General features: G+C 40.5%; 1 long non-coding RNA gene across 1 annotated transcript; it reads right to left on the reverse strand.

The window, feature by feature from the left end:
* Positions 1–537: 537 nt before the first annotated feature.
* LOC101791071 (uncharacterized) lies at positions 538–9753 on the reverse strand. Its single transcript, XR_011807701.1, has 5 exons — positions 9422–9753; positions 5110–5176; positions 4309–4431; positions 4033–4224; positions 538–1147 (listed from the first exon to the last, which is right to left on the reverse strand). It is a non-coding gene; the product is annotated as an uncharacterized lncRNA (long non-coding RNA).
* Between the last annotated feature and the right edge of the window lie 1134 nt (positions 9754–10887).

Here is a 10887-nt window from a genome sequence, read left to right on the forward strand (position 1 = left end):
CCCTCCCTTCATACCTCTGTCTCGTCCTTCCTAAGCAACATAATGCTTTGAATAGGAACAGAGAAATTACTCCAGAGAAGGCTTCACTTTGTCTTCCATTTTCGAGGTCAAAAGTAATTAAAAAATAAACAAATCCATTTTATCAGCACCAAGAAAAAGCATGTTTTTTACTTAAATAAAAATAACCTTTTACTTAGTGTTGAGGGATCCAGATACTTCAGAAAGTGGAAAACAGCAGGAGTTAACCACGCATTGCCACAGGACCCATGTATTGTTGGTAGGATACAGCGGCTTCCCTGAATTGCTCCGAGCACAGCTGGTGCTCCGTGAGGGCTGGCAGAAAGCTCTTGCAGTGCCTCGGAGCTGTGCACACCCTCAGAAGGCAGGGACGACTGGAAAGGGTGAGATAACACTCACATTTTGCAGTGAGCTCTGATTTTGTTATGCTTACTGCACCTGATCCCAATGGAAATTTTATCCTGCTTAAAGCTGATCCCAAAGGAATCTTAGCGTTCATGCCATGCTACGTGTGAGGCATCTTTAGCTAGTCGGTAGCTTTATTGCGAGGATATTCAGACTCTGAACATGCTGTACAGACTGGAAGATACAATGCTTTTCCGAAAAAATGCCTGACAGCATTCACATACCGTATCTTATAATCTTTCAATATTACTCGCAAATTCCACCCTGCGTTCATGATGTGCAATAAAAACAACTGCTTTATTTTATGCTAGGCAAGATGTGAAACAGGCATCTGTTTCGTATTTTGATATAACAGAAATGTTGAGATCAGTACAAATGAATTGTGCGGCTGGATGAGGCAGTCATCTGAGTCTGTATCCTAATGGCTTAGAGGGGGGCGTAAGACTCATCCTGGGGGTCAGAAAGATTCAGGCTGGAGCGAGTTTATCTCCTTCAACCCCTTAGTCCAAGAAAGGCCAGCTTTGAGATTAGATCAGGTTGCTAAGAGCATTGTCCAGGTGAGTCACAAATATCTCACAAGGTGGACATCCCCCCACCTCTCTGGATAGCCTCTTCCAGCTTGGTCACCCTGCAGGAGATCAGCCTTTTCCCCCTGTCCGATCAGTGCAGACCGTGGCTGCTGGCTCTCGTCGTCCATCACCGAGCACTTGAAGAGGAGCCTGCACTTGGGAAAAGTGAGTAAAAATTGTTGAAAAATAGAAAATAATTGTTACAGTTTGCCAAGTTGTGTCTCGATGTCTTGGTATTTAATTCGACTTGAATTATCCACCAAAAAGAGGTCTACCATGACCTGTGTATGGCAGTACAGCAGTGACCACACTCCATTACCAAGACACTGTTATCCACTTAACATTCTGAGGTGTTTGAAGAGTTTTCTAGTTTCCCTCCAGTGCTCTTTTCTTTGTATTGAATATGAAGGGCCATTCGAGGCAGTATCATCCATTTCCTTGCCTTTCGTTACATCCTTCTTCATTAGACTTCCTTGTAATATTCTCAAGTTTTAACTAAAACAAATACCTCTGCAGATTTTGCTAATTCACTGTTCACAAACTTTTTTTCCCCAAATTTCCAAGTATTTAATGTTATACAGGTCAACTGTTGAAGCTTAATGTTTTTAAATATTATGACATTTCTCATATTTTACTATCCTGAAAATTGATTTCTCAGTCCTTGTCTATTTCCTGTCTCATGGTCAGATATGTAGCTATAACAAGATTCTGCATTTTTATAGCTGCTAAGAAAGGATTTCCTCAAAGGTTTTTGAGTGATTAACTATGTTATATTCTCTTTTATCCTTTTTTTTTTTTTTTTCCCATGTCAGATGACCAATTAAAACTCTGTCAGTTACATGCACAAACCTTGCTGGCTCCTGAATCTCTGGATCACTCAGAAAGATTTTTTTTAAAAAAAATCTGAAAAAAAAAAAAAAAAACAGAACAAAACAGATGCTTAGCATCTTGATTACCCTTAACCCCTGGCACATAACTACATTTCAGTAAGAAATAAAGATGTCTATTTTTATAGGTAATATGTATTACTTTATACATTGTGTAATACATGCAGAATGCAACATATATAAATGTGTATAGATAAATGGTTTAAGTTATACAATATATGTAATATAAATACAGTAAATGAGTGTAGTATATTATATAACCTATGAATACTTAACATATGTATATGTAATATGTTATGAGCTATATCACAATATGAATATAAAATAGATACAAATTATTAAAAAAATACTAATATATCAAAGTAAAATTCTAAAATATTAAAGCACAAATGAATCAGTCATTTAACATATATTTAATCAATAGCATGAAATGCTTGTATACTCACATAAAATATATTACATAGAGAGTATGCATTTATGCTATTTTTTGGATACATTTATGACATGTTATATACTACATCATGGTTTAATTTGCAGCTTACAGGCTTTTGAACACTCACCAATGGGACCTTTATGGAAGAGGCTACTCTTTTGTGTGTCGTTTTAGTTTTTGTACCTGCTGTTTTGTTCATCACATTGCTCTGCTGCTTCCTGTCCTTGTAAGACACCCTCATTACTCACAAGCCCAGAACAGGCTTGTCTTCAACATTGTCTGCAGACAAAGTTGCCATTAAGAAATCATGTAGCTTGCTAGCAATACCCTTAATTGCTCCTTTAAGCGCTCAAGGGATCAGCTCTTCTGTGGACACATTTCCCTCAGGAGCTGGAATATAACCAGTAAGTGCATCAGTGCTTAAATGTATTGTGCACTCCTTGAAAGCCATTGTTTTAGCGTTATGCAGGCACATGGTGCCTCAGGTGCCTCTTTTCCTTTCAGCATTGCGTATTTGATCTTCAAAACCCTCTAACACTCCGCTCATCCAAAGCCAGCTGCCATTTCTGCATTTGCTTATTATTCCTTCATGTTGCGGGATTTCTGTTCCCCTCCGAAAGCTTCCCCAGCTTTCCAGGTTCCTCCCACCCTGCGTGTACGGTCACAGCTATTTCATGCTCACAGCTACTTCATTTCCTCTCTAGGAAGCAGCAAGCAGTTTTTGAATGGACGCATCCACATGAGAATGAGCGGCTGGCATTTAAGAGGATATTCATGGTCAGACCTCTAGGCTAAGAAGGCCCTGCAGGGGTACCTGCTGAAGGCAGCAGTTTTCATTTGATGTACGCAATGGTTCTGAGAAAGCATTTTGTGTGCTCCAGTCAGTCCCAAACCCTGCTTCTCCAAGCTCCTGGGCCCATCCTACGTCCTTAAGTGGTGCTGGGAGCCAGTGTGTTTGAAGTTTGTTGAACAAGGTCACCTCCTCTGAAGAACGTTTATGTAACAAGAACTTGCAGCGCTGTCGTCACGGGCTGCGTATGCTTTGGTTTCTTTTGACAGGTTGTTTCTGGGCCATCTCTTACATGTTCTGTATGTAAGGGCAATTTGTCGCTGCTGGCATTCGTCTTCCACACATAAGGAATTGAGCAGCTCTAGAGCTAGAGCCAATCTTTCTATCTTTGACTTTCAAGCTCTGGAGGCAAATATAATGGCTTTCCAGTAATCATGATGCATTTATTAAAATCCTGTCTGCAGCCCTTGCATAGAAACAATAGTCGACAGCTTTGCTTGGTGCTACCAGTCATAAATGTAAGTGTCCTTACCAGCTCTTTGAGACTTTTGACTTATTTTTATGATCAGCATCTGCTATTCATTTTTGCACAGTAAGGCCCTTCCACTGGGTATTTTAGCAGTTAGCCTAACAGAAAGGTATCATTCACATACGTCTCTGCACATTCTCTCTGTAAATCAATGGTAATTTGTTGGCAATCACTCATTTCAAACTGAGATCTCCCTGTTCTCTCATGTACCTTTTTTTTTTTTTTTCTTTTTCCTTATCTTAAACAAGCATAGTGTAGTTCAGGAAAATGCAGTATTTCAGTGCAGCTGTGTAAATGGCAAGCTGACTTTTGTTTAGCTGAACATCTTCCCTACAGGAGTGGGCAAGCAGTTGCCCAGAGAGGTGGTGGAGTCTCCATCCAGAGGCATTCCCAATACCTACCTGCGCCTACAGCAACCTGCTTGAGCCTCAAAGCTGGACCTCCTTGGTGCAGGGGCTGCACTACATGACCTCCAGCAGCGCCTGCCAAGCCAACTTGTTCTTTATTTCCATGTTTCTGTGTCCTCTGTTTGGTGGACAGAGTCGATTTGAAATATAGCTTTGTTTACCTCAGAATATAGCCTGGAAATCAGCCTAGAGAGACAGAAAATTATGTCAGTTTTTCATAGACAGTTGACAAAAAGAATATTGGCAGATACCCTGGTTCATGATATTTACCTTCTCAGACCAAATCTGACTTGCCACGCTTTTCTATGAACTTCGGGAAAGGATTATACTGAGTTCTGCTCTCCTTTCAGTATGGTACACAGAGGTCAGTGGAGTTACTCTGTTATCACCATGCTGTACCAAGACACACCATAATACAAAATCTTAATGTTCTATCCTGTGCTCAAATTTCTCAGAAAGCCCCCCAAATTATTTCCCACCATTAATCTTACATTATCCCTATTATTTCTTCTCAGAAAGAACAGCACAGTCTCTGTAATTGCATGATCGGAGATTTCAGATTATTTTAATGGTGCAAAGCTTTTATGTAACATCAATTCTTAATAAAGCATGTCACTTCCATGACCTGTTGCAATTTGTCACGGGAAGCATTAAAGAGCTAGTTAATAACTGAGGGTTTTGAGTGGGTTATTTTCTGAGTTTTCCTGAACATCGGATGTGGATTCAAATTCATAAGAAACAGATAAATTCTGTGTCAATGGTGATAACACTTTTTGTTATTTAACATGCTCTTCTAGACTTTTCTGTATTTTTTTTTTTTTTTTTTTAGTACAAGGCATAGCAGTACTGCTTGAATGCTTGAAAAGGTTTTGCTCAAAACAAAACAACAAAACATTTTTTAGAAAGAAAACCCAGATTAGCTAATTTGCTTCTGATATTATCCAGCTGCTGAAGTCCCACCCACAGGAAAGTAAAGTTCAGTTGCCTTAATATTGTGTCTGACTGCCTGCAAGATGCTCCAGGGCATCAGAAACATCTCCGCAGTGCCGGGTGACATCACGTGGGACCTACCGGAGACTCAGCAGCACACGTGTTATTTTTCTCCACAATTTGTTTTTGAGATGGTCTCACAAGCCACCTAGAACAAAGAAAGCATGCTTGCTATTAACACCTTCCAACAGTACTCTGTTCATAGAGGAGAATTTCCCAGCTGCCTTGAATCATACTGTAGTCCAGCCAGGATTAGTGCCTCATGGCCTGGCATTCCCTTAGTGCCTAGACTTCCTTTCCAAAATGAAATAACTGAGAAACTGCATCTTCTGATTTTACCACACATCAGTCCTCAATGTCTTAAATCCCCTCTGGTCAAAGCTCAGGCCCAGCACTGGTGTGGTGTGTGACTGGGTGGATGACCATCTCTTGGCCAAAGTCAAAGAGAGATGGGCTTTCCTGTACGGTCTAGTAACCAGATAAATCTGCCCCGATTTCAGGTTTTTGCAGGAAATGAAAATGTCCTACAATTGCTCAGATCTACTCTTACTATCTGAGACTCATAGTCATTATATGCAGCTCATATTCTGCCTCTAGAGACAACATAACATTTACGGCTGAGCATATGACTTAATAAAACCAGGAACAATTCAGATCTGTAGATACCTCATATTGTTTATGTACTGCAGCCCCTTCAGCTAGGAATGCAGCACTGTGAAATGCAGGACACAATTCCTCAGCCCTGTGCCTTTTGTAGTGCTACTGTAATAACAGTATGGCAAGGCGATACAGAAAGACAGGGAACAGGCTCACTCTTGCGAAGAGGCACAGCAATCTAACACTAACAATTACACCTACCTTCAACTCAGTCATCTTTTATACTGTGATTTATAAAATAAACAATACAACTATTCCTTCTGCAGTTTTGCGGATTCCACTGAATTAACTTGGATGGCAGTAAATGAAAAGGATTAGCAATACCAAACTATTGTACATAGTCAGTAGGGGACCCGATGACTCTGTTGTTAAACCGCTGCCCTCAGGATTGTCTCAAGTTCACATTTCCCTAATCTCAAAATGCAAAATTTATAATTCTGAATTGCCAGAGGGTATTTAAAGGTAGTACTGAGCATAAGAGACCCATATATTTGTGGTTCTGTGCATTACTAAAGACATCCACCCCAGGAGCAATTGTAGAACCAGAAAGAGACCAAGGTTTGAATCACCTCTTGCAGGTTAGCTGGTGCAATCCCCTGCTCAAAGTAGAGCTAGCTGCCAGGCTACAGCAGCTTGCCCAAGACTTCATCCATACAAATTTTGAATATCCCTACGATGAAGATCCACCACCTCCCTGGGCAGCCTGCCTCTGTGCTCAAATCCTCCTGTGGGGAAGATTAATTTCCCTCTGTCCAGCTGGAGTCTCCCTTGCTGCATCTTGTGTCCTTTGCAGTGGGTCCTGCCACTTTGCACTGAGAAGTGGCTTTTTCTTTCCTGTAACAGTTATTTACTGGAAGACAACAACTAGATCTTACCTACCATTTCTTCTTCAGGTTGAACAAACACATTTCTCCTAGCCTCTCCTCACAGGGCATGGGCTCCAGCTTCCTAACCATTTTGGTAGTTCTCTCCACCAGTGGACTTTTAAGCAGGAAAAGGAATCATAAAGACTGTGGAAACTTTTTCTGTTTACTGACGTGAATGTAAAAGAATGCATGCACATAAAGAAGAAATATGTGCAAAATGAGATTCAAATTAGCAAGAGAATTACAGGATAACAGGAAATAATTTCATGCACAGTTTGTTCTTACCTTGTTGAATGCCTAAAGAAAACACTGATAAATATATTCAAGGGAAAGGTTTCAGCAGATGATTTCAAGCTGGACTATGGCTTCTTTTGAATCAGTCCTCTCTAAAGAGTATCAGTAATTAATGTATCTAAAATGGTGAACTAGCCCTGTAGAAAGATTGCTCATGCACATAACATTGATGAAAAGGTGTCAAGGGCCAGGGAAAGAGCAGGATAAAGAATAATATAAGAAGTTAGACCTAATGACATAAATTCAAAGTCTTCAGATTAGACAAGCCTGATAAGTATCACCTAAGGATACCTAGAGAAGTAGCTCCCACTGCCTCAGAGCTCTTAACGGTCTGAGAAACCGAGCTCACAGGAGATTAGAAAAGAGCAGATGTTTTTGAGACTGAAAGAGAAGAGCCAGGAAATAATGGAACAATCAGCTTAACTTCAAGGCTGTCATTCTGGCACCTTCCACAATCTCTAAATTACTTTTACTATAACAACAAAAAAAATAAATCCAAATAACCTACGCTGATTCTGAAGCAATTTCACACACACACCAAGAAAATTTATTACTAAGTTGTAAAAAGAACATGTTTTTAATGTGTTTATAATGGCCTCTTCAACTCACAGCTGAGTGCACTTATACCTCTACACTTAAAAAAAAACAACACAAAAACAACAACAAACCAAAGCAACCTCAGACTGAAAGCTAGGAAATTGTAGGATGTAGAAATACATAATAAAATAAGTTTACTATAAACTCAATAAGGTCTGTGCCTACGCAAACGACAGATGTAAAATCAGGAAACAGATCAACTGTGACTGCGAAACTTGAGGTGATGTGAAGATGTCTGTGGCACAAGAGAAGTAGCAACATTCAACCCATTTGGAAAGTGAGGGGTGTCTTTCATGTATTTGTAAATTGTCATTAAAGAAGGTGTCAGCTCATTGTTCCTGTGGATTCGTGCTTAATACCCTATAAGCACTAAGAAGAGATGATACAGAAAATGGAGGGAGCTTTCCTCAGAAAAGATACATATCTGACTACAGGCCTGTAACACCCAGCTCCACCCATTATCTGTGGGAGAAGGTAAAAGCTCTGAAGAAGTATGATTCCCTCTTTCTCTGCAGTTTGGAGAGCATTTTCACCAACATGGCAGGTAACATTGCAAACAGCAAGACCTGATCATGTGGTAAAGGCCTTGCACCAAGTAGTGGACGTCCTCTGCTACCCTGGCTATCTAGAGGCCTCTCAGCAGCGGACCAAGCCTAAGGAAACACATTATCTTCCACCCATCCTGCTATCATAATTATCCTTTTTGTTAATTGTTTTCTAGGCGGATGAAGAAGTTGACTGGGTTTTACTCCTCTGATGAAACACCAGCATTTAATACCCTGACTTGGATGTCAAGCTAAGGCAGACACACACACACAAATCCAGGGCGGACCTCAGGCAAGGGGATGAGAAGCAGTGTGCATCGCTGTTTCGTTAGTGCTTGAGACTGTCCCCAACAGCAGATCCATTATACATCGACCCAGACAGTAAGACTCAAGGCTCTCAAACACCCCTTGCTCGTAGGACATATGTGTGTGGGAAGTGGACGAAGCTGGGAGCTTCTGCCTGTTCCTTTTTTAAAAATGGTGCAGTCGTGACCTTTAGCTCCATTCTGCACTGCAGGCAGAAGCTGAGGAACATGTTTTCTGCCTCCACAGCCTATATTTCTAGGAAATTTTACTGATCCACTGAGAGATCATGAGGCATTCCCACAAGTTTTTCTGCATTAAGAGGTACATATTTTACATTGGAAAAAAAAGCTATGTAACTTTGCATTAAAAATGATCCCTGCAATTAATATGATAATTTTAAAAATTGTCCTTCTAAATAACTGACATTATTTATCATCATGAATATGCTACCACATAAAAAGCTCTTAACCTATTATTACTGAAAAAATCTTTTTTTTTTTTCCATATTTCAGAGAACTTTGCACAAAGCTAGTTATATTTTCTTCTTGTTTACTAAATTGGAACATTTCACACATCTACAAGGATTTTTTTTCTGTCATCAAGAGAAAAGCAATTCGAAAAATCAGAATATGAAAATGAAGTTATAAGGCATGGAAAACCACCAAGAAAATTCTGGAATAAATTCAGCAGCATAAATGTCATGAAAATTCGGAGTCATGAAGTAGCCAGGGGGTTGAGGGTAGTGATTGTTTCCCTCTGCTGATAGCTTGTGAGGCTGTACCTGCAGTACAGCCCATTACAATGCAGCCCAATAGATCCCCATTAGAAGAATTGTCAACATACTGGAGAAGCCAACTAGTCAAGACCCACCAAGAGAGTTAGGAAGCTCGTCTGTGATGAATGAGATGAAGAGAGAGCTGGGTTCGTGTAAGCCTAGAGAAAAAGCTCCCCCCTTAACCAAGGGGGTTTTGAGTACTTTTGAGTACTTTGTATTTCTTCAGGAAGTGCCAGTGCCTCAATTCTACACCCCGAAAACTAGATGTAAGTGTTAGCAACCCCATGTTGGAATTGGGATAATCAATTTCTCTGTAGTAAACTGAACACTTAAAAATCACTAAAAACGCTTACCCAGTTCATCTCTCTGCTTGTTTTTAAGTGCCTGACTTCAGTCTTCCACAACGTCTTTAACAGTTCCATCTGCTGACTTTTTATTTTAGCATTTTCTTGCAGTTACAGAGGATGCTGGTTGGAAGGGACCTCTGGAGGTTTCTAGCCCAACCCCGTGTTCCGAACAGGACTGTAATAAACACTCAATCACGTCAGCTGTGACTTTGGCTGACTCTTGAAAACCTCTGAGGATGGAGATTCCATTTAAATGTCATTATATCAAGAAACAATACATTGTAGAGTTGTCTAAACTATTTTTTTTTGTCAAATATGTTGACTTCTGTACATTTATTGTAGCCCTGGAAGCCAAAAAGAAATCTGATGTTTGAGTAATGACTGCAGATGAGGCATTATGAATGCTAGATACATGCTGAGTTTTGCGCTGCTGCTCTGTTTGGATGGAAGCCAAACAGCAGATGATAGAATAAATATAAAATGAAAGTGTATCTTTTTCTGTAAGCGACAACAAATTGCTCTGGGTTACTCATTTAAAGAAAAAAAAAAAGCAACATTAAAGGCAAACCTGTATGTAGCCAACAGCCCGCTTAAATGTAACTGTATAGAAATACCAGGTGCAGAAGTAAGAAAACTTAATTTGCATTCAAAACAAGGAGCCATCCTGTGAGTAGTAGACAAGACTACAGTTGAAGAACAATCCTCAGGCTTGCTGCCGTGGCTGTCCCATCTATCTTCCAGAACAGGGGTTGTGTTTTCACTCTCTCGTGATGCCTGAACGCTTTCCCAGCCACTCTCACTACCTGTCAGCATTCAGGTTACAATGCTTGCTTCAGAAGAAGGGGCGAAAAAAAAACACGTGCAGTGCTTTGAGCGCATCAAGCCGACTTTATCAGGATGCTGAGTGGCAGTAACAAAACAGCCGTGCTGCCCGCGCTGTTCTGCTGGAGCTTGTTTACAAGGCTCGTCCTGCAGAGACACCACGGCACAACCACGTGCTGACCCCAGCTCTGCCAGCAATGCGGCGTGAGCACACAACTGCTTGTTTTCTCCAGGCCAGAGTTTTCCCGCTGGGAGAAAGCAGCACGCTGATTGCCCTTTGCTGCGGCCCAGGATAAGGGTTGTCACGGGAGCTGAATCAGTTTCTTTTACTGCTAACACTTTACTTTGCAAAATCCCACTGACTTCTAAATAGGCTTCAGATATTTAAGGAAAAAAAAAATCATCTTGGTGCCAATTATGGTACATTAATTCAGAGGGAAACCAAACTGTCAGAATTCTAGCAAACTTCCAGAGAAACTAACATTAGGTAAACGCTGAAGACAAGGCTACAAAACAGTATCCACTTTATGTTTCCCCTCCTTTTCTTTCTATTTTTCTCATACAATGGATGATTTTCTGGCAGCACCATCAACTTCTCCTGAGGGCATCTCTGAGCAGAACCTAATCAGAGTATTCTTTCAGATGCAAGA

The sequence above is a fragment of the Anas platyrhynchos genome, chromosome 2, assembly GCF_047663525.1.
Source record: "Anas platyrhynchos isolate ZD024472 breed Pekin duck chromosome 2, IASCAAS_PekinDuck_T2T, whole genome shotgun sequence".
Classification (NCBI taxonomy): domain Eukaryota; kingdom Metazoa; phylum Chordata; class Aves; order Anseriformes; family Anatidae; genus Anas; species Anas platyrhynchos.